The sequence below is a fragment of the Marmota marmota genome, unplaced genomic scaffold (assembly GCF_001458135.2).
Source record: "Marmota marmota marmota unplaced genomic scaffold, marMar, whole genome shotgun sequence".
Taxonomy (NCBI): Eukaryota; Metazoa; Chordata; class Mammalia; order Rodentia; family Sciuridae; genus Marmota; species Marmota marmota.
Genome location: NW_025999942.1, coordinates 7,348,587 through 7,370,098, shown reverse-complemented (window position 1 = coordinate 7,370,098; position 21,512 = coordinate 7,348,587). Strand labels below are relative to the sequence as shown.

The 21,512-nt window shown below is 37.2% G+C and overlaps 1 long non-coding RNA gene and 1 other non-coding gene across 2 annotated transcripts in view; one reads left to right on the top strand and one right to left on the bottom strand.

The window, feature by feature from the left end:
* LOC125616317 overlaps positions 1-21,512 on the bottom strand; it is a 260,518-nt gene that overhangs the window by 65,830 nt on the left and 173,176 nt on the right. The window lies entirely within an intron of this gene.
* Trnav-aac lies at positions 13,128-13,202 on the top strand. Its single transcript has one exon. It is a non-coding gene; the product is annotated as a tRNA-Val (tRNA).

The window sequence follows — 21,512 nt, the reverse complement described above, 5'->3', positions numbered from 1 at the left end:
GAGTAGAGGAAAATGGTTTACAATTTAAGTACCAGTCAATTTCATTTCTGATGTTGTTGTTGTTGCTACGATTGCATTTGACTGAGCGTGGAAAATGGGTGGTAAAAACATTAGGTCCAACTTGGGAGGAAACACAGAACTAAAGAGATAAAGTAGGGTCAGATAGAATTCATATTTTTATTTTCAAAATGTATAGGATGAGGGAAAAAAAGAGATCACTTTTAAAATCACAATGAGTCATAAAGCTCCATATCAAAAAGATTAACAGAAGAAAAATTTATTTGCTAAGTCTCTCCTGTGTCAGAAGGCATTGATCACTTAGAATCTTCAAAGTGCTGCCAACTTCAGTCACCTTCTTGACTCGTGAATAATTGGAAAGAAGATAACAAATCCTTCTTTGCATTATTATCATCATTATTATCAACATTAGTGGTCACCAATCTGCTATTTCTTTACCTACATATCATTTTGCTGTTTTCACTATTTGATTCACCTAACTTGTAGATTTTATTCTGAAAATGTTCAAAGCATTTCTCTCCTAGATTACGAACAAAGCAATAGGAAAAAAGCCTGATTGTAGTTCATTATATCAAGGGTGTTAATAAGAGTTTTTATATAAGGAAGAAATATTTTCATTTTAAAAGTTTAACTGTAAATATCATTATTTAGAAGTCTATATATACTTTACCTAATGTTAAATACATGCTTGTTTATTCTTGTATATACGCAAAGATGTCTTTCTGCATTTATATCAAATTTTATCCTTGCATTCAATATAAATTACTTTGCTCCTCTTTCTATTGTGTATATTTTTGACTAGGACTCTCTATTTAGAAGGAACTTCTAGGCATTTTTTTTCAGATCTTGTTTTATAAACCCTGACCACGAAGTACATGAACACAGAGGAAATTCACCGTAGAGGGAATTCTCCATCCTTCAGTACAAATATGACACATATTTTCATAGGTAGATTAGCTAGATACAAGTTAGGAAGTGATTTTGGTGACAGTAAAGTCTTCCATTTCTCTTTCTCTCTCTCTCTCTCTCTCTCACACACACAACATGCTCAGGCGCACACACACACACACACGTACTATCAACAAAGAGTTTTACTACCATATGGTTTCCTAAAATTATTTCTTTTGGTTTTCTTTAATTTTTGTAGGAAATTGGATTCTAAAATTAGGGATGCCAAGAGAAAGTTTAGTTAGAATTGTGTGGTAAAAAAACATGTCTTAGAAATAAAGCTAATGTAATTCCAACTTTCCCAAATGCATTTATCCATGGTACTTCTCTCTCCATGGGTAAGAGTGAAAATATGGAGGTTTTCTTAAATCAAGTACACACTAGACAGGAACTATTTATTCACCTCTATCAAATATTTAAACCTAGCCTTTTCTGACAACTACCCAAGGGAAAAGAACTCATCCACTTTTTTACAGATCAAATTTATATTGCACAAAGAAGCCAGGTAGTGAAGTTGACCTAGAACAATTAGTAGACAACACTCATCTTTTGATTAATTATGATCTATATCTATCTGTCTATCTATGTATCTATCTATATATCATCTTTCTACCTCTAATGCCCTCAGGGAAGAATGCTGTTTAGAATGGGAGATTCATTCAAGAACCACAGTCCCATGCCCCTTGCACCTCAATCAAAAGTGTTCTGTCCACCATCATACAGGCCTAATCCCTGATTATGTCCCTGAGGTGACTATGATCTTTCTTGGTGGCTATGATGGTGATGGTGTCGCTGCACATTTGCCTAACTGATGCAGCTGCTTTATTGCTAACCATGAATCTTGCTCCACAAATGACTACACTTTCCAGAATGCAATTTCCAAACAGCATTATACACATACTGGTTTTCTGGTTTTGTTGCTGCTCGTTTGTTTTCTTGTTTGGGGTACCACTGGTTCCCATTTTCTATCCCACATTAAAAAAAAGGTGATAGCAGTTACATATTTGTGATAAGTTATTTGAAGGTTTTCCAATAATCCTCTTGATAGCTGCTTGAAACTACACTGTGTTCTCTGGCAACATATGGGGTAATCATGGAACTCCCTTTTTTTAAGATTCCAACTTCACAGGGACCAAGATTGTTCAAATGTATTGTGTCCAAGATTGTTCAAATACATGTCCTTTATGTCTTTGAAATAAAACCATGAAATGTGGGTGTTTAAACTTCAGGAATATCTTTGTAGTCTGTGGTCTTGCCATTGTTTTGAATTTTGCCTAATGCTATATCTTAATGGCCGTGATGAATCCTAACAATGTAAGACTTCGGGCAGGAATGTTTAGAATATTAAGGAAATCTTTGTAGGGTTCAACATGAAGACAGGTGCTGTTCCGTATTTACTCTTACATCAGAATGGCATCTGGCATTTTAGAAAGCTAAATATTGGTGACAGTGTTCACTATTTAGGAAGTGTACAGGGGAAGATTTCAGCCTCCTTTCCCCTGGGTGGTAAATCGAAGCAAATCTCTCTTTGGCTCTGAATGTAAGAACTGCTCCCTAGAAAAGATACCATAGCTCCATAGGACCAAATAGTCTTCAACTTTAAAGTTGTTTTCTATGTAAAATAATAGGGTAGGTCAGTCAGGAAAAGACTCCATTAGTTCCTGCCCTGGTGGCCTGCCATTTCCATAGCCCTCAGCTGGCTCTTGCTGATTTGTATATATCATCATTAATAAGTCTGGACCAAGAACTTAGAGGTGCTATAGGGACATAAAAGGTAGAAGATTTAATCTGGTTCTGCAGAAATGTATTTCCTATTTACATGATTTTTCTCATGAAATGTTTGACTCAAACTTTAATAGCCTCATTATGAAAAGTAAAAGATACATAAAAAATAAAAATCTAGAAAAAGAAGTGAAAAAAATAAACAAATACTCTGGGGGAGAAAAAAGTGCCAGGGAATAAAAATGACCCAAATCATAAAACATTAAAAAAGTAACTGAGGTTAGGCAGGCAAAGGCTTCAGCTCCTTTAACTTCTTCCCCTTTAACTTCACAAACTGTGAAAAATGTAAAATAAGAAGCCATTAAGAGAAACAATTAATACCCTACCAAATCCAATATTTTTAGCCTCTTAAAAATCTGGAAGCAGATTTAAAGTTGACAGAACATCAGACTATGACTTCAACCAGGCTAACTTGAGCACCAACTATGTGCTGACCACTGTTTCACTGGTGTCTGACTCAGCGTGTTGCACTCAGTGGATTCATTCCTTCAAGTCCTTGGCCTCCATCTCAGAGAAGAGAGTCAGTCTAAAATGAATCTCTGCTTACATAAATGACTTCCTAGTTTGCCTTGCTGAAGGGAATTAGCTTATCTGAAGCAGCCTGGTGACAAATCCAAAAGTTTCTTGATGGGAACAGATCATATAGTTCCAGTAAATTAGCACATGCCAAATACAGTATCTGCTGAATCTTCAGTATTCCAAAGGCCTCCCATCTATTGTCAGCAATAGAAAATGACCTTCTTGAAGAAGCCTGCTTAAACTGAGACTCCCGGAGTTTAATTGAGACCGTGACTAGACACAAAAAGTGTTGAATCTTTGCTCAACTGCTTCACACTGAGACTCTGTGTCCTCTCTGACTTCATGAATTTATTTATTAACTCTGGAGAAGTTTTAATATACCAAAAAAAAGTCCCAAAAGTCTCTTTCATAGAAGCATTCTAAAGCTCTAAGGTTACCTTCCTGCAACCTGTAATTCACAGTCCACAAGTTGGCAGAGTCTGAACGACATGGCCACTCTGTGGATCCACTATCCAACTTAGCCCTGGGTTTCTGTTTCTGTTTAGTTGCTTACTTGGTTCAAAGTATTTCATGAAAAAGAGGAAGAATATTGAAAATCATATGTAAAAAATATATCTTTTTGTGGGGATAGGGACCAGTGATTGAACTCAGGGGCACTCAACCACTGAGCCACATCCCCAGCCCTATTTTGTGTTTTATTTAGAGACAGTGTCTCACTGAGTTGCTTAGAGCCTCACTGTTGCTGAGGCTGGCTTTGCACTTTGATCCTCCTGCCTCAGCCTCCAGTGTCTTTGGGATTACAGGCATGCATCACCATCCCTGGCTGTAAAATATATCTTAATAAATAAGAATTCTCCCAGAGATCATAATGTGCTTCTAATTTTGGTTTCACATAAGTCTGGCTCATCTCATCTGACCTCCCATCCAGGAAAAATATGCATATACCTATCTCTAGTTACAAAATGAGAGAGAGAAAGGGTTGGGGGGAATAGATATAAACAATTGGTGAATCTGGGCAAAGGATATATTCTGAAGTTCAAAAGAGGAAGTTCTTTATTTTTGTGTTTTTCTGTAAGTTTCAGTATATCAAAGTTAAAAGTTGGCCTCTCCCTAATTAAAAATCAAATAAAATTGGGGAAAGAATAGAAAGAGATGAAAACTAAATTTCAATACATGATATCAAGCTGGATCTTAGACTAGAGGGAAAAAAATTGTCCTGAAGGATGGCAATCTGTGAAATTTCATGAATTAGATGTGTTAGAAAATGATATTGTAATCAGCATTAATTTTTCTGATCTTAATAATTTCTTCTATCATTGTGTAAGTGAATACACTTATTCTTACTCTTAGAAAATATTTAGAGGTACAATGGTATGATGTTTCCAAATTATTTTCAAAAATTTTGGTATATGTATATGACCACAAACACACACACACACACACACACACACACAATTATAAAACAAATTGGCGAAATGTTAAATATTGGTGAATCTGAGTGAAAGATACACAGGAGGTGTTTTGATAACTTTGCAATCAATTAGAAACCATTTCAGGCTGGGGGTGAGGCTCAGTGGTAGAGCATATGCTGGACGTGAATGAGGCACTGGATTTAATCCCCAGCATCCAAAAGAAAAAAGGAAAGGAAAAAAAAAAAGAAATTACCTCAAAATAAAAATGTGAGTGTATATGTATATATTTAAAGTCAGTCTTTTATAAAATGTTTTTAAATTAACTGAAAAATACCACTTAGGGAACATCAGCTTTCCCTTTATAAAGATGGTATGACTCTCAAGTTTCTCTCCTGTTCCACTTAAGGGGAGTACATACAAGTGGACCTCTCACACTGGACTCCTTGTCCATGATTCCTTATTCTTGATCCCTGACCTACCTCAAAATCTCATGACTGATGTTTTCTCATGCTTGAGTCTCCAAATGAATTATCATTTTATTTCCTGGCCTCCCTACCAACACTTACATCTTATGTGTATGTCTCCAGTTCTAGCTCCTACCTCCCAGCCTCTACCCCTACCCCCCAGGTATAGTCTTTCATGCAGACTGGTATTTGATATCCCAACTTGTCCATCAAGAAATTGTCCCTCAATCTGAGAATGATCATATAGAGCACAATCATTTCAGTTGTGATAGGAATAAACAGTTCTTCAATAAAATATGACTTAAACTGTGGAAGTATAATAGAGAAACAATGGATGACTTCAAAGAACATGAGACCAGAATATCAGAGTTTTTTGTACCAGGATATTTAATTTCTGTATTTTCCTCTATCTTACCTGGAGTCTTTAAGGATACTAATGGAGTAAGGGTAGAATCAGCAAGAATAACTTTCTCCAATGAAGGCAAATACATCAGTAGAAGAGAAAACAAGATGTGTGTCCACAGCTAAGAGTGTATGTTGACACAAATACTACTAAGAATAAGCACTTGACTATCACCTCCAGGCTAACACTGGGTCTACAAAGAGCTTGAAATAGTGTTCCGGAGGTGAGGGTAAGCTGAAAAGTTGACATCAACCATTTTACCCATGGGGATTCAAATGCTGGTTTCCTGTAACACCCTCTACTCACACAGTGAATACAGTTCCAGAACAACAGCCAAATGTGCCCTTGAAGATCTATAAAGCCCTAATAGATCCATGAGTCAGGTTCACTGAGCCTTAAACTTGGGGACCACTGAAAAGTCCTGCCCTACAGGCCAAAAGTCTTTGATGTTTGTATCTGAAAAAAATAGGAGCTTGGTAAACTATCAGTAATCACCTTTGAACTTGGCACCACAAGGCCTTGACCATTTCATCCCAGAAGAAACTATAAACTGTAGCAAAGGAGGAAAAAAAAATGAAACACTCCATAAAGTTCTTATGTCTTGTTTTCTTTTTGAATACAATGTACACGTAATACAGTATTGCTTTAGAGAAGAAGAACACCTCCTCTTAGTTGTAATGGGATGACATTGTCGTCTTCCGGGCAATTTTGAACGACCATCTCTTCAGTAGTGGCCATGCCATCCTGTCTCCTGAATGGAGAGAGAAGGGCAGGGAGAGAAGGAGACCTCAGCAACAGAGCTGAGAAAAGAGGTGAGTTCTATTTCATTACTGCTTACCATTCTTTGAGTAGCAAACAACAACAAAAAAAAGGATATTTTTGAAAATCCCTGTGAATTATTTCTGCCACCTAGAATTCTAAACATTTTCTCTTTACTGCCTTGTAAAAGAATTGATTAATTGGTTAACAGAAGGTATTCTTCCCTGATTTTTTCAAGAATCCAAGGATCTTGAAAGTTTATTTCTAAGCAATCCTAGAAGTTATTCTCAGAGATTTGCATTTCTCAAATGGAATCAAGCAGGGTTTTGGTGTTTGGACTACAGAGACTATTGTAGCACACGTGGGGTTCACATGGAGGGCTCCTATGGCACTTCCTGGCAAAACTCAAAGCAAATGGATATATCCATAGGCCAAGAAGGCTGGGCATGGTGGTGTATGCCTGTAATCCCAGTGGCTTGGGAGGCGGAAGTAGGAGGATCGCAAGTTTCAAAGCCAGCCTCAGCAATTTAGCAAGGCACTAAGCAACTCAGGGAGAACCTGTCTCTAAATAAAATACAAAATAGAGCTGGAGATGTAGTTCAGTGGTCAAGTGCTCCTAAGATCAATCCCCCATACACAAAAATAATTAATAATAATAGTAATAATAATAATAGGCCAAGAAAACCCCTTTCATCATTGAGATACTACTCTCTGAATGTCCCAAAGTAAAGAATTAGTTTCAAATAAAATACATGACATAACATAGATGATACATATTGTCAGAAACAACTCCTATGATAATACACTTAACATAAACCCTTCTTCATAGCACTTATTCTAGAATTTGTAATTTCTTTGTGTATTGCTTCTCTTTCCCACTAACTGTAAGCCCCATGAGGACAGGGCCTCAGTTGCATGCACCAGGCTGGCACGGCATGAGGAGGCCTGCCTGACCCAAAATGGATGTTCACAAAGTATCTTCTGGATGAATGAATGAGAGAACACTCTGACCAATATGGCAACTAAACACAGCATAACTGTTCCAGAGGTGGGGAGCGGGCTCAGACCTTCACTTACAGAATGAAGGAAGCACAGTCTAGGTGAGGAAGGTTCATTTCAAAGTGAATTTCAGAGCCAGTGCCAGAACCCACTCTCCCATGATCTTCATTATTATTCTGCAGTTTTATCAGCCCCAGAGAGGAGACTTCAAGTCACTGCTGTTATGTACAACAGAGCTCATCCGAATCATATGCTGCTGGTGAAGACAGAGGTTTACATTGGTCAATAGATAGATGAGGAGATCTTCCAAAATATTGTTTCACAATGTCCTTTGCTGAAGTGCTGAGACCACCATGAGCTCTTTGGAATTCTGGTTTAAGTATTTCTGGAAGTTATGGTGAGCATATACAATATGGCTTTTCACAGGACTATTAGGAAAATAAAATGATGAAACTTATCTTCTATAAGGAAATGAAGTCCTTCAGAAAAGGATATTCTTCAGTCTCTAGGTTTAGTCTTTATGAAAACCTGTATAGACCTGTAGACCTCAGAGAACTTCAATGTTTACCAAAAAAAATCTTAAAATAGCTTCCTGAGTAGCACAACTTTATGGAACTGCAGACTCTGATAAAACGTTTGGGCTACAAATAGGATTCCTATCCATAGTACATTTTAGAGTATTCTGAATAGTAATGTTCTCTTCCAAGGGTATGATTTACAGTCCTCCCTAAATCTGGTCTCCAGAGCTGACTTAGGCTAATTTCTAGATCCTACTGCATCTACTTAGATCTTGGTCCTCATATATTTTGAATGCTAAATGCAAAACATGTACACTATTGGTGGCTATATTTTAGGTGGGGAAAGCAATTCTTCCCCATTGTGGCAATACAGCATCCTCTCAGTTATAAATATCTTCACTTCAATGAGAAAAGATGATGAAATTCTTTTTGAAGACTCTCAAAGGGCTTGCAGATTTTTAAAAATATTACCGCCACTTTGTTTGGAAGAAATACAGTTTGGTCGTAAAACCATCATTTGTGATTGGATTTATGAACATGACACACATTTGCATGCTGTGCATGAAAACCCTGCACCAAAGAGTGGTTTCAAACAAGGAAACTGTTCCCAGTCAGAATTTTCTCATCTGTGTTATCATCCACAAATTCTAAGTTCCCCCAACCTGTTGAAAATAAATGCAATTCAAAGGCAGCTTCCTTTCCATGAAACAGTCTATTTAAACTTCAAAATTTTCGTCGTACTTTCTCTGAAAATTTTTTCAAGTAGTAAAGGAAATCACTCTCTCTAATATGTGTGTGTGTGTGTGTGTGTATTCCAAATTGCTTTTTCTTTTAAAGTTAGATTGGGGGGAAAGCATCTTTTTTTTAGTTATTCTGTCTGTGGCACGCTTAATACTTAAGGTCTATCTGTAAACATTTTAATATCATTGCGCATAATACTTAGGTGTATATTAATTTTTAAAAAATAGCTACTAAATCTAATTCATTTATTCAAAAATCCTAATTAGGATTTTAACAGTGCTAGGCCTGGATTGTTTTTAAAAGGCAGGGGAAAATCAGAAGCTGCTGTAAGAATGCTTATTATTCCTATATTACAATATAGAAGCAAATAAAGGTAAAAGAGAGGTACATGTGATATTTTATGGTTTAAAAAAAATTGTAAAGGGGCAATTAGCTTGGACTTAGGGGATCTGGCATATCTTCCTAAGAAGTTGTCATTTGTGTGTGGGTTGAACGATTGGTAGGATTTAATAACTGGAAAGTGAGTCTGAGGGAAGTGCCAGGCCTCTGACTCAGAGCTGGAAGACTTCTCTGAAATTCAGCAGTGGGCTCAGATCAAAATGTCATGAAAGCAAATGCTTCAGATTGATATTGGAGATGTGAAACAAAGCCCAGGGCTTAATGTACACTTTTCAATAACTACAGAAAAGCAACTCTTAGAGAATTTGGTGACTGACTAAATTATTGGCAGTGAAATAGTCTCTGTAGATGAGATCTTTATTTTAGGTATTCAGTGTTCCCATCCAGAGGCAGTATATGTTAAGCTTCTATATTTTGACCGTTTTTTGCTGCACTTTCTAAGAAAAATAAGAATTTCCTTATAAAATACAATGCAAAGTGCAATGCATTTGGCAGAATCATTCCAAGCACATGCAAAGCAGCATCTCACACCAGCATCGGCTTCGGTCCCAGGGTTTTATCCTGTCAATAAGAAAGTTCTTGATGTGCTATTGAATACGCAGTTATCTTGACAGCCATCTTCATGTAATATTCAAGATAGCTTTTACACAGTCTCAGTTATAATATTAGCCTCAGATCTAATGCTTGCTCTTTATTTAAGGGATGATGAACTTGATATGATGCTTTCTCTGCTGTAAGCCAAATCAAACTCAGAATTCTCCTGAGCAGATTTCACTGTCTTTAACTGACCGTAAACTTCAGAGGCTCCTAGCCAAAACCCCATTCTTCTCAATTACTGTTCTATGACACTAGTTGTACCCACATTTAACTCAAGACCTATTTTCATCAGCTTTCCACCATGTATTCGGCTTGACCTTTGAAATACTGCAGCCACTGCACCGCCATCATCCCAGATAAGAAAGAACTGTCTTAAAAGCCCTGTCTTGGTCTTGGTCTGAGAGAGAGGAGAAAGAGAGAGAGAGAAGTTTTTCTATGAAATTAACTGTCTCAAAGCTCTTTTATTATTGCCAGTCTACCCAGGATTATTGGAATGTAGTTTGTCAGGTTGAAATTCATGTTTGGGAAGGAAAGAAGGGAGAAAGGGAGAGAGGAAAAAAAAGACGAAAGAGAGGGAGGAAAGAACTTGAACAAACACAAGCCCCCAAATTTGGTCTAGGGATTCCTATTTCTCTGGTTTTATGTTGTTCATTGTACAAATTCCAGATTTAAGAATCAAATGGTACCTTTTACTTACAAATCATTGCAGATTCTGGGTTCTAGGTGCAACCTTATAAATGAGAGGGGCTTTATTACTCCTGGGAAAACTGGTTAGATATACTGAAGACATCTAGGAACTCTAGCCGTGGTCCTGGTGGGTACGGAAGGCTTACTGCACAATGAGAGGAACATTCAATATACTATTTACAAAGCTGTAGATGGCATGTAGGGAAGACACAGGGAGAGTGTAGCAACTAGGGACCTTAGATTAGGGTAGGCAGCCATCCCTCTGCCACTCCGCAACAGGGAGCCAGCCTCCCTTCTCACCCTCTTCCTGACATCCAGCTGGGGCACCACATGGGTGAAAACCATGTGCAAAGGAACCATTGAGTGAGGAAGCCCATTGCTCTATCCCTAAGAAGTTCCCCTCACAAGCAGAGAGAACAAGGGTACAGCATGTATCACAGCAGATTATGCAAGCATTGCATACAGAAAATTAATGAAGTAAGAAGACTAACATGGAAAAAAACCCAAACTTCTTATTTCATCTATAATAACTTCGGGGCCCTTGTCTTAAGACACATAAAATTTTGAAGAATTCAAATAGAACTACTCTTAAAATTATACATACCCACATAGATACTGCAAAGTTGAATGATCTAGTTACTAGCAACTCAGAAATTTTGGTAAAAGGTTAACAGACCATCAAACTTTGCAGGCTCTGTGTACAAAAGGTGTTATACATGAGGATCATGTTGGGGGCTAGCGAGAGGTGAAATATTTTGAACATGGAGACATAGGAAGAGGTGATGGTAATAGAGAAAGGAGTGCCATGTCTTTTTCCTCTTACGGGCTTTGTGGGTTTATTTTGACCTGTTGTGCAGTTACTAGCTTAAGCACATTTCACTCAAATATGAAGAGAATATAGCACCTTTACGGAGCTGTTCCTTAATGTACAATGGTATGGCACCCTGGTAAACCTATAGAAGCTTGCAAATAGGGGAAGGTGAAAGTACAACTAATACACATAACCTACCAAACATCATACAGTACACTGTAGAGTGCTGTCTATTTCCCCTTATGATGCTGCCCAGCATCATGAGAGAATGTCATACCACATTTCACTGGCCCTGGAAAGATCAAGTGTCAAAATTCATAGTACAGTTTCTTCTGAATGCACATCAATTTTACTTCCTCATTAAGTTAAAAATCATAAATTGAACCATTGTGAGTGGGGGATTGTCTGTTTTCTCTGTCTCCTCTCATTCTATAAGTTCTCAAAATGTTGGGTAGTAAAAAAGAAACAAAAATTACATTTAGTAGTTCAATCCATTATTTCCTGTTCATTTACCCACTTGCATTTCTCTTGTAGGCAACCTAGACTTGTTTTACATAAATATCCAACCTGCCTAATTTCTTCTACACACACTTCTTTTCTCCCAGAGGGCAACTGGGCACATGGAGAAGTGGAATCTAAGAGGCCTCCTGCCAGAGGAGGCAGGGGAATCCACACACAGGTCTGTCACTGTCCTCCAGCAGTAAATCTTGACTGCCTGGGAATTGCTGGCCAAGCCCCAGCTTACCAGCTCCTGAAGATGCCAAGAAGCCCAGGGATGTGACAGGGACATCACCTGGCATTTGGTCTCATGAGGTCTGTCCCACAGCCATCGGCCACAGATCCACTTCATCCCCACTGTACCTACCCCTGCCTCTCCCAGATCACTCTTGCTATGTTCTTCCCACAGATGCCCAGACTGGCAAGGGCAGCTTTCCTTCCCGGTGTATCCTGAGATCTCCCTGTACAGTCAGTGCCTGAGCTTCAAGCAGGAAGTTCTCAAAGTGAAGTCTGAGCCCCTTCCAGACTTGCAAGACCAAGACATTCTCATAATGCTAACACAGAGTTTGCCTTTCTCACTCTTGATCTGTTGCAAGTACACAGTCAAATTTTCCAGAAGCCACACGTGTGATGACTCAAAACTCTGAATGTAGGAAAAAAAATAAGAATCTAGTTTTCTTCTATTAAACCAGGCATTTGCAAAAATATTAAGTAAAGCTATTCTTCTAAATTTGGGAGGAAAGTGTTTCAGAAAACATTGGGATTTTTAAAAAGAAAATAGGTTGTTTATGTTAACATGTAATGGGTTCATTTGTTAAAAATTTTAATTGATGCATAATAATTGTACATATTTATGGAGTACAGTGTTATATTTTAATACATGAATATAATTTGTAATGATTAGATCAGGGTAACTGACATATCCATCACTTCAAACATTTATCATTTCTTTGTGTGGGGAACATTCAAAATCTTCTCTACTAGATATTTTGAAATATACAGTTAATTCTTGTCAACTATAGTTAGCCTACTGTGCTACAAAACATTAGAAGTTATCCCTCCATAACAAGGGAGGGTAGGGAGGTGAAGTATAGAAGTCCATTGGATTAGACAAAGGGGAATGAAGGGAAGAGGAGGATGGGAATGGGAAAGATAGTAGAATGACTTGGACATAACTTTCCTATGTTTATGTATGAATATATGACCAGTGAAACTCTGCATCATGTACAACCACAAGAATGGGACCCTAATTGGATTGGATTGCTNTGGCATCAAATTGTAATGGTTGCACTATATATATATAATATGTCAAAATACACCCTACTGTCATGTATACCTAAAGACAACAAATAAAGAAGAAGTTATCCCTCCAATCCACCTGTACCACTATGCCCATTAGCTATATACTCTTCATTGCCCTCCAGTAAACCTGCCCTTCCCAACTCTGGTAACCATTATTCTACCCCTTCCCAAAATGAGATTGATCAACTATATTGATATTTTAAGATGAATTTATATGTAAATATTTTTGAAACTTCTCAGTTTTATGTTCTATTAAAAAAAAATATCAGGGCTGGGTATGTAGCTCAGTGGTAGAGCACTTGCCTAACATGCACGAGGCCCTGAGTTCAATCCCCAGCACCAACATAACCAAAAGCTCTTTGGAATCCCAACTAAGTTTTAAGTGTGAAAAAGCATCCTGAGGTTAAAACAAAACAAAACAAAACAAACAAACAGAAAACCAATGTGAATCTGCTGCTCTTGTCTCCAGGTCCACTTCTTGGCATATCATAGTAATGTTATTTAGAACCCCTCTCCCCACCACACCTCACCCCACCCCACACACACAGGGCCATAGGCTGACACCAGGGGCTCTCAGAAGACATGTAAAAACCTGGGAGCTGACAACCTGGGTCAGTCAGGCAGGGTCTGGGCACTATTAAAACTCAACTTTTAATTTTGATGAACTGATACTTTACCAGTGGGCTAGTGAACCCTGAGACATGAATATGAATTACACACCTATGATCCAGCCCTGGTGCATCGTAAGTTATTATAGAAGTATAATACAGTCCATATATTGTTTCTGAGCAGTCAAAACAAGTTTTAAATTATTTATTCTTAGGAATATAGAATGACTTTTTTTTCCAATACTGTTAAAGTAAAATTTATAATACTTTGAATTGATATTTTTGAATGCTGGATGCTGTTCCAAATGCTTCACTTAGGAAAGACTCCTCAGCTAGTTGTCTGATAAACCTTGAAATACAGATATTATTATTATATGTAGATGTTATTCTTATCATCATCGTCATCCTCATTTAGAGTTGAGAAAATTAGAGAAAGAGTGTCTAAGGTGACAAAGCGGGTAGGCGTTATACAATATGCTTTCTAATATTTTTCTCCTCAAATCTACCTTAAAAGTAAAAATCAGGCCCTCTGTAATGGAAAACATTCACATTATGCTTCAGTATATTTGTAATAAAAGAGCCACAGCTCCACGCTCCATCATACCATACCCCCTTGTTCATAAATACCCATCTCAAATGGTCCTGAGAAAAGCAATCTAATTCAATTTGCTAAGGGGGCAAAAATTCCCAATAAGGTTTAGTGATTGCTACAGTTGGAATGTTCTGAAACCAGGGCCATGTTCCTGTCATGGCAAATTAGGTCAACATGGGGAGACACAGAACCATGCATGGGATGACGGAATGTAAAAGTACGTTATTAACTGATGTCCTCTCCGTTTTATTTTTCCTCAGTGACATTTAACAAATTGAATGTAAATGTTCAGAAACACAAAGTGCTCTGTTAGATGGTTCTTAAAAGTTGGGGGAAGGAAGGAGGAGCACACAACTGCCAGGAGATATAATAATAAGACACTGACTATTGTAAAGAGTTCAGACAATATTATTTTTTTTGAGAATATCTTTTGCCGCAGCCTGGCTGGGCACAAATGCCGCAGTCTGGCTGGGCACACAATCACGAGCCACCACACAGCTTGTAGATTCAAACAGCAACTCTTTATTCCCGAACTCACACCAGCCGTCTACAATCACGTTCTGGGGAAATCCACATTCTCTGCCCAAATCCAGCTCCACTGGGCTTCTATCTCCCAAAAAATAGTGTCTGAATCCCGTGAGCACTCAAGGGGAACTCAGGCAGCAGGATACACCCTATTCCCAGCAGGAATAATCTTAAACCTGGAACGCCCTAAACTGGGAATGCCCTAAACCCGATTATCCTAAACCGGGAACACCCTAATCCGCCCTGGTCCTTGAGCAAGGTCACTACATGCAATGTCACTGCAAAATGTCCTATTTCCACGAGTCCTTCCACTAAGCAACATGGGGTACGCTGGCAAGGAAATTGTCATACCTACTTGGCTAATGGCTCCCAGCAATCTTTTTGAAGTTATTCTTAAGAATCCCAGTACTTTTTTCTCAAGCTACTGTTTTTATATTTTGAATAACTAACTTTGTAAACCCCTAGTAATTAAGAACATAGGGTTTTAAATATGCATTCTTATTGTATATAATGATATTATATAATAATTAATAAAAGCATGAATATCTTAAACCTACCCTAAGCCATATTGAACACCAGAAAGTAGTTAACTTTTATTTTAAATTTTATATGTTTCAGGCAATAAGTAAAAGAGAGAAACAGGATAGTTTGGTGGCTATACATGTGGGGCAGATACTTTGGTTGGAATTCTGGTTCTATGACTTACTAGCTATGTGACCTTAGGCAAGTTACTTCTCTGTGCACTTTTTGCTTCTAGGGTATGAACTGTCTGTAATAATATCTACCTCATAAGAGTTTTTATGAGGAATAAATGAATGAGCATATGGGAAGTACTTAGAAAACCTCTTGTACACAGTAGGCACTCAATGAGTTAGCTCTGAGTAACCTCTTAGGGCTGCTTGACTTTCATTGATGTTCTAATCTAAAAGTCCAAAAGATGTAACCCCAAAGAAACATCTTTTACCAATAAAAATACAAATCAAAACACAGAGATGTTATGAAAAGAAACGTAAATCCAAATTCGAAGGGCTTGAAAAGAACTTAAATTTTATCAATAGGTTTTTTTGTAGATGTGGAAATGAACAAAGCAAAAAGTCTATCATGTATGCTTTCTGAAATAACATTTATATTATTATTATTATTGAAACCCTACTGTGACTACTACATACACAAGGAGGATACAATGAGAGGAGCAAATAAAAGATTGCTGCAGTTTTCCAAAGATGAGATTAGAATGAACGAAACTCATAGAAACAGAGATGTGAAAATCCAGAGTTTCTGAATATATAACGACCATAATGTGGGGCTACTTTCCCTAAGATACATCAGTATAGATAGAGACAATCTCAAGCATTGTTGAGGACATGGAAAAACTAGAAGTCTCCTACGTTCTAGTGGGATTGTAAAATGGTGCAGCCACTTTGGAAAAAGAATTGGCAGTTTCTCAAACTGTTCGACATAGAGTTAGCAAATGACCTGGAAACTCTACTCTTTGGTGTATAGCCAAGTGAATTGAAAGCATATGTCTATGTTTTCATAGAAGAAGAAGAGGAGGAAAAGGAGGAGGAGGAGGAGGAGGGGAAAGAAGGAGGAGAGGGGAAAAGAGGAGGAGGAGGAAGAGAAAGGAGAGAAAAGAAAACGTGTACATAAGTGTTTTTACCATTATTATTTACACTAGCCAAAAAATACAATAAACCCACATGTCAAGCAACTGATGAAAGAACAAAGTGCCACATATCCATGCCATGAAATAGCATTCAGCCATAAAAAGGAATGAAATATTGAGAAATGCTGCAACATGGATGAGCCCTGAAAACACTGTGCTAAATACACCAGCCAGATACCAAAGACCACATATTCTGTGATTGTGTTTGTATGAAACATCCAAAATAGATAAACCCATAGAGACAGAGTAAATAAACCCATAGAGACAGAGTAGATTCATGGTTGACAGGACCTGGGAGAGGAAAGGGTACAAGATTTCTTTTGGGAGAGGATTAAGATGTTCTGAATTTAGACAATAATGATCCTTGTACAACTCTGAGAATAAGCGGAAAACCCATAAATGTACACTTTTAAAGGGGTAAATTGGAAGCCATTTAATTACATCTCATCCAAACTGTTAATAAAATAATAGAAAAGTATATTTAAATAAAAATATAACTGAGAAAGTATTTCTTTACCCTTTTCATTTAGAAACTGGATGGTTTTTAGAGTTCCCTTATGAAATTTCATTTGAATTAAAATTTCATTTGAATTAAAATGTCCAGTAGTGTAGCCTAACAATATCGGTTATCACTGGGCCTATGAACCCTGTGAGTTACAACAATTAAGATTAACCAACATCACCAGAAAGGAAGAAATTCTTTTCACAATACTCAAACAGAGAAGAATTAATTAGACCTGAAAATAAATGTTGAATATTCTTGCCCAATTGGAATGGGCAGTGAAAGCAGACAGCAATGTTCTAAGCCTTCTGAGTCATCTTTTCAAAAAATCAATTGGATATTTTACTGATTTACTCTTAACAGTCTCCAAATTGTTTGTGTTATGGTCAGGGAAGCTGGTGTATCCTTGTGGTTTATATAAGAGAAAAATATACCCAAACACTTAGAAGAATAAAAATAAAAGATTTTTAGCTTCACAAATTATAACATAATAAAATTATTTTATCAATCTATGTGCTATAGGGATTTTACTAGAGACTTAATTTATTTTCCTTCTCTAAACATTGGTCTATCACTTATAGTCTCTTTTTAATTCAGTTATGAACCAAGGAACTTTCCGTAACAGTTCAGACTGTGATCAAAATGTTCTCTCCCATCCAAATTGTGAAGGAGAAGGTAGGCAAATAACAGAGAAAAAAAATTACATTCTGTCTCAGGAATCTTTTTGAGTAATATAAAAATTTTTCAGTAAAATGTAACAGGTTATCAAGGTGGTAATTTCATACTTGCTCTGAAACATTGAAAATATTGGAACATTTAAAATATAGGTGTTTGGCTGAAAGAAAAAGCTGGAATCAGTCCTAAATACTTTTTGGCAGGAAGAACAGGAGCTTGCTTCTTCAAATCTTGTAACGATGCCAAATGTTCTCTTTTCCATTGACTTTTCATTAAAAATGTTCACCTTCCAAGTGTAAAAAATAATAATAATTAATTAAAGGTAGTGTAACAAATGCTGTATATTTTTGCAGAAATTTTAGCAATGATTTTCATGCCAAACTGTCTCAACCATTTATGTGCTATAGGAATGAAGCTATATTTTCTATAATCAGTTAAGTGAATATATGAATCATCTCCCATAGATCTAAGTAGACTTAGACTTTTGAGGATTTTTGGTTTTGTTTTTAAAAGGAAGATTCTGTCCTTTCTCTTCCCTTTCCTTTTCTTTTTCAGATACACCTGTTACATTTTAACTACCACACATCAGGCTTGATTCTATGTCTAAACAATCTTCTTCTAAGCATTTTGAACATCTGCCATCATATTTGATCCCCTAGTAGAATTCTGAAGGACCCATGAGTCTGAAGATTACAAGTTTGTGACTTTGAAACAGAAAATAGGACCTAGGTAATCCTGACAGGTAAATTCTCCAAATGCAACTACCTGGGAGGAATGGGAACAATGGGAATGGCATGGAATTTATTTCTAGGAAAACCTGGAACCAAATCCTAACCCCACATTCCCTGTCCACCAGTTTTAATCTTTTTTAACATTTTAATTTATCAGAAGTTATTTTTCTTTTCCATAAAGTAAAAGAAACACTATTTCTGTCAAAAGAAAATGTTAGCTCCCTTTTCTCCTTTTCTTAGAAAAGTAGAGTTAAACCCAATCAACATAAGAAGACCTGCCCAGCCTGTACCCCTCCATGACTCCTGTGAGCTCCCCTTTCGGTACATGGTTATCTGTGAGGGTCAGTCTTCTAGGCCTTCTGTCCTCTTGGTCCTCTTTTAAGCATATGGGCCACTTGTCGACAGAACTTATGCTTTTTTAAAAAATTAATCTTTGAATACTATATTCTTCTCTGATGAATAGTATTGCTTTTTTTATAGAATCCATGACATTATTTTTCCCAGTCATACAAAAGATACAGACGCTACATCCTCTTTTTTTGTTTGGTATTTGTTAGTTTTATTTCCTCTCTTTGTGATGGCACCTTTCATTTTGTGTGACAGTTACATGCCATACACATTATTCCTGTTATAATTGAAGCTCTAGTGACCATTGTATGAAAATTATAAAGGGCAGTTATATAAAGAAATATGAATGAATGGGGAGGGAGCTTTCGGAGAAGCCCTGATTCTAAAAGGGCATACACACTAGAAAAGGACAAACAGACGAGGCTGACAAAGGACAAAGAAAGCGTTCACAAGGCTTTCATAGGTTCATGGTGATCTAGGAAGTGGAAGTCCACCATTTATGACCTTGGTATGTGGCACTCTCAGTTTTCCACATACTATCATTGTGAGAAAAGAATCTCTACATTGAAATCACTGCTCCTGACACTATAGTTGTGTGGTGCTATGATTTCTATCCCACCGCACACAGTGACTGCCCCAGAGCAGACCCTCATTAGAATGGACAGCATTGAACCAATGACCAGGATTAACATTTCCAGAACTACATTGCTGTAAAAAGACACAAATTTGAGGAAATGTTAAATCAGTTCATTAAGAAGATCTCAAATGTGATTAAAGTTTAGGAAACCAAAGAGACCTTAGAACCAACATCTCAAAGAAGAAAGGAAGAATTCTAATTAGTAGGGGAAATGGAATTTTGACTTCAGAAGATTCTTTCCAAGCAACCGTATATCCACATGTATAATTTTGAGCAAATAGGCACAGAAATAATTCAAATAACCCCACCTGCTTCCAACCACATGCAGAAATATCTGATTCCCATGTCCAGTTTCTAATAGTTTTATGTTTATATTTTGCATTATGCTTTTCTTCCCATGAGATTTAAAAGGCTATATTTATAGTGGTATTTTATCATTGGTATTTAGTCCACCAAGTCTTCAATTTACTGAATAAACAAGCAAATTGAATGTTAAGCATTCTTAAAGTAAATTTTATTTTTCCGTTTATTCCAAATATATCAAAGATCTTTTCTCATAGGAGGGGGGAAAAAAAGGAAAAAGTGCCCAGAGAACTCAGTGGAAACTTCTGATGAGGGAGAAGTTAAAGGACAGCTCCTTCACTGACGAAAGCCCTGCCCTGAGCCATTAGGAACTTGTACAACAAGCAGTTCACTCTTCAGGTCAACCAGGGCCTTCTTAATGCTGTTCTGCATTTCTTTTGGCAACAAGCCACTTCATTTTAACATTTGACATCCTTGTTCCCTTTTGCCTAGCCCCATAAGTCACAGGACATTTTCCTGTGCCTGAAAATCAATTCTGTTCTCTTCCTTTCCCTTTACACAGATAGTAAGAATCTAGGAATTAGTCAACAACCTCACACTGCTATTTCCATACTGCCACCTAACATGCACTGCAACCTAAGAACTGCAACTTCAATGTCAATATCAAAGAAAATCATCCCTATGTCAAAGTCTATAAATTGACATTTTTGACATTGGGCTTATTTATAATGAAAAGAACAAATTAAAATAGAAAAATCAACAATGTTTTAGCAGGTTAACATATATTCAGTGTTATAACAAACTGTCTTAAGAGATTTTCATCCTAATGTTTAGTATTTTAGGAGTTCTCCGTGTCCTGAGGATGGTAATAGAAGTCATGATCTCTGCCCCATGAAATATCTCATCTGATTGGAGAAAAAAAAACTGTTGAAAGTTTTAAAAATTGTATAACAAGCGGAATTATATTCATAGAATTAGAGAACTAAATAAATGAATGGGTTAGGGAAAAGTATACTAGTTTGGAGAAGTAAAATATCACTTGGGCTGGACTGAATTTAGAAGATTTCACAAAGAAGAAGGGACTTGTGTTATGACTTGAATGACAGATGGGATTCCCAGAGGCAGAAAGAAAGAGGTACATTTCAGACCAGCAGAATTGGTTTAAACAAAACATAAAATCAGAGAAGTTCAAGGCAGATTAGGGAAGAGTTTAGTTGCTGTACAGTGCCGATGAAATGAGGAGTTAGAGCTGTTTTCAAAGGTTGCTGTGACGGTCAAGGTCTTACATGGTCAGAAGAAGCCATGTGGACTTCTGCTAGGCTGCGGGGAGTCACTGAGGTCTTTGAGGGGAGAATGAAGTGTTTTATGATCAACTTGTCGGCACTATGAATGATGAATCGGCAATAAGAGAAGCTTAGGTAGGGTAAGTAATTAAAATTAAAAAGCTTCCATAGTTGGAGAAATAGGAAAAGATGATGAGAAACTCAACAAGAATGGTGGCACCCGTAGAAGGGAGAATGGGGAAAAGAAATGGAATAGAGATATTTTGCAAAAGGGTTGGCAAACATTGGTGACTGATAAGATCTGGGAGACAAAGGACAATATCCATGACATCAAACATAAGAGACTGAATAGAAGTGAAAGGTATGAAGACAGTGCCTCACATTTGTGCAGCACATTTACTATTAATTTGCAAAACATGTTCATACTGCAATTAAAGAAATGAAGCCTCTTGTTTCATTTGTAGGATGGAACCCAATGTTTTTTCAACTACCTACCAGACATTTCAAGGATGCTGCTAGGCTCGTGTCTCCCTGTACAGATATAGAACATGGCTCTCTGCAGCTTAGCATACTTACAGTGAATCATTTTTACTCCTATTAATCAAGCATGGAAGGCTAGGTAGGTGACAAAGACTGCATGGGATCATTCTGGATCACCCAAACCCAGAAATCTGGAATTAGCTCAGCTGCAAGTCCTAGAAATCTCAGCTGAGAGGGACATTTTAGGGACTCTATGAAGGAAAATGTGCCAATATAGTAAAAAAGAGGAAGAAGAGGAGGAGGAG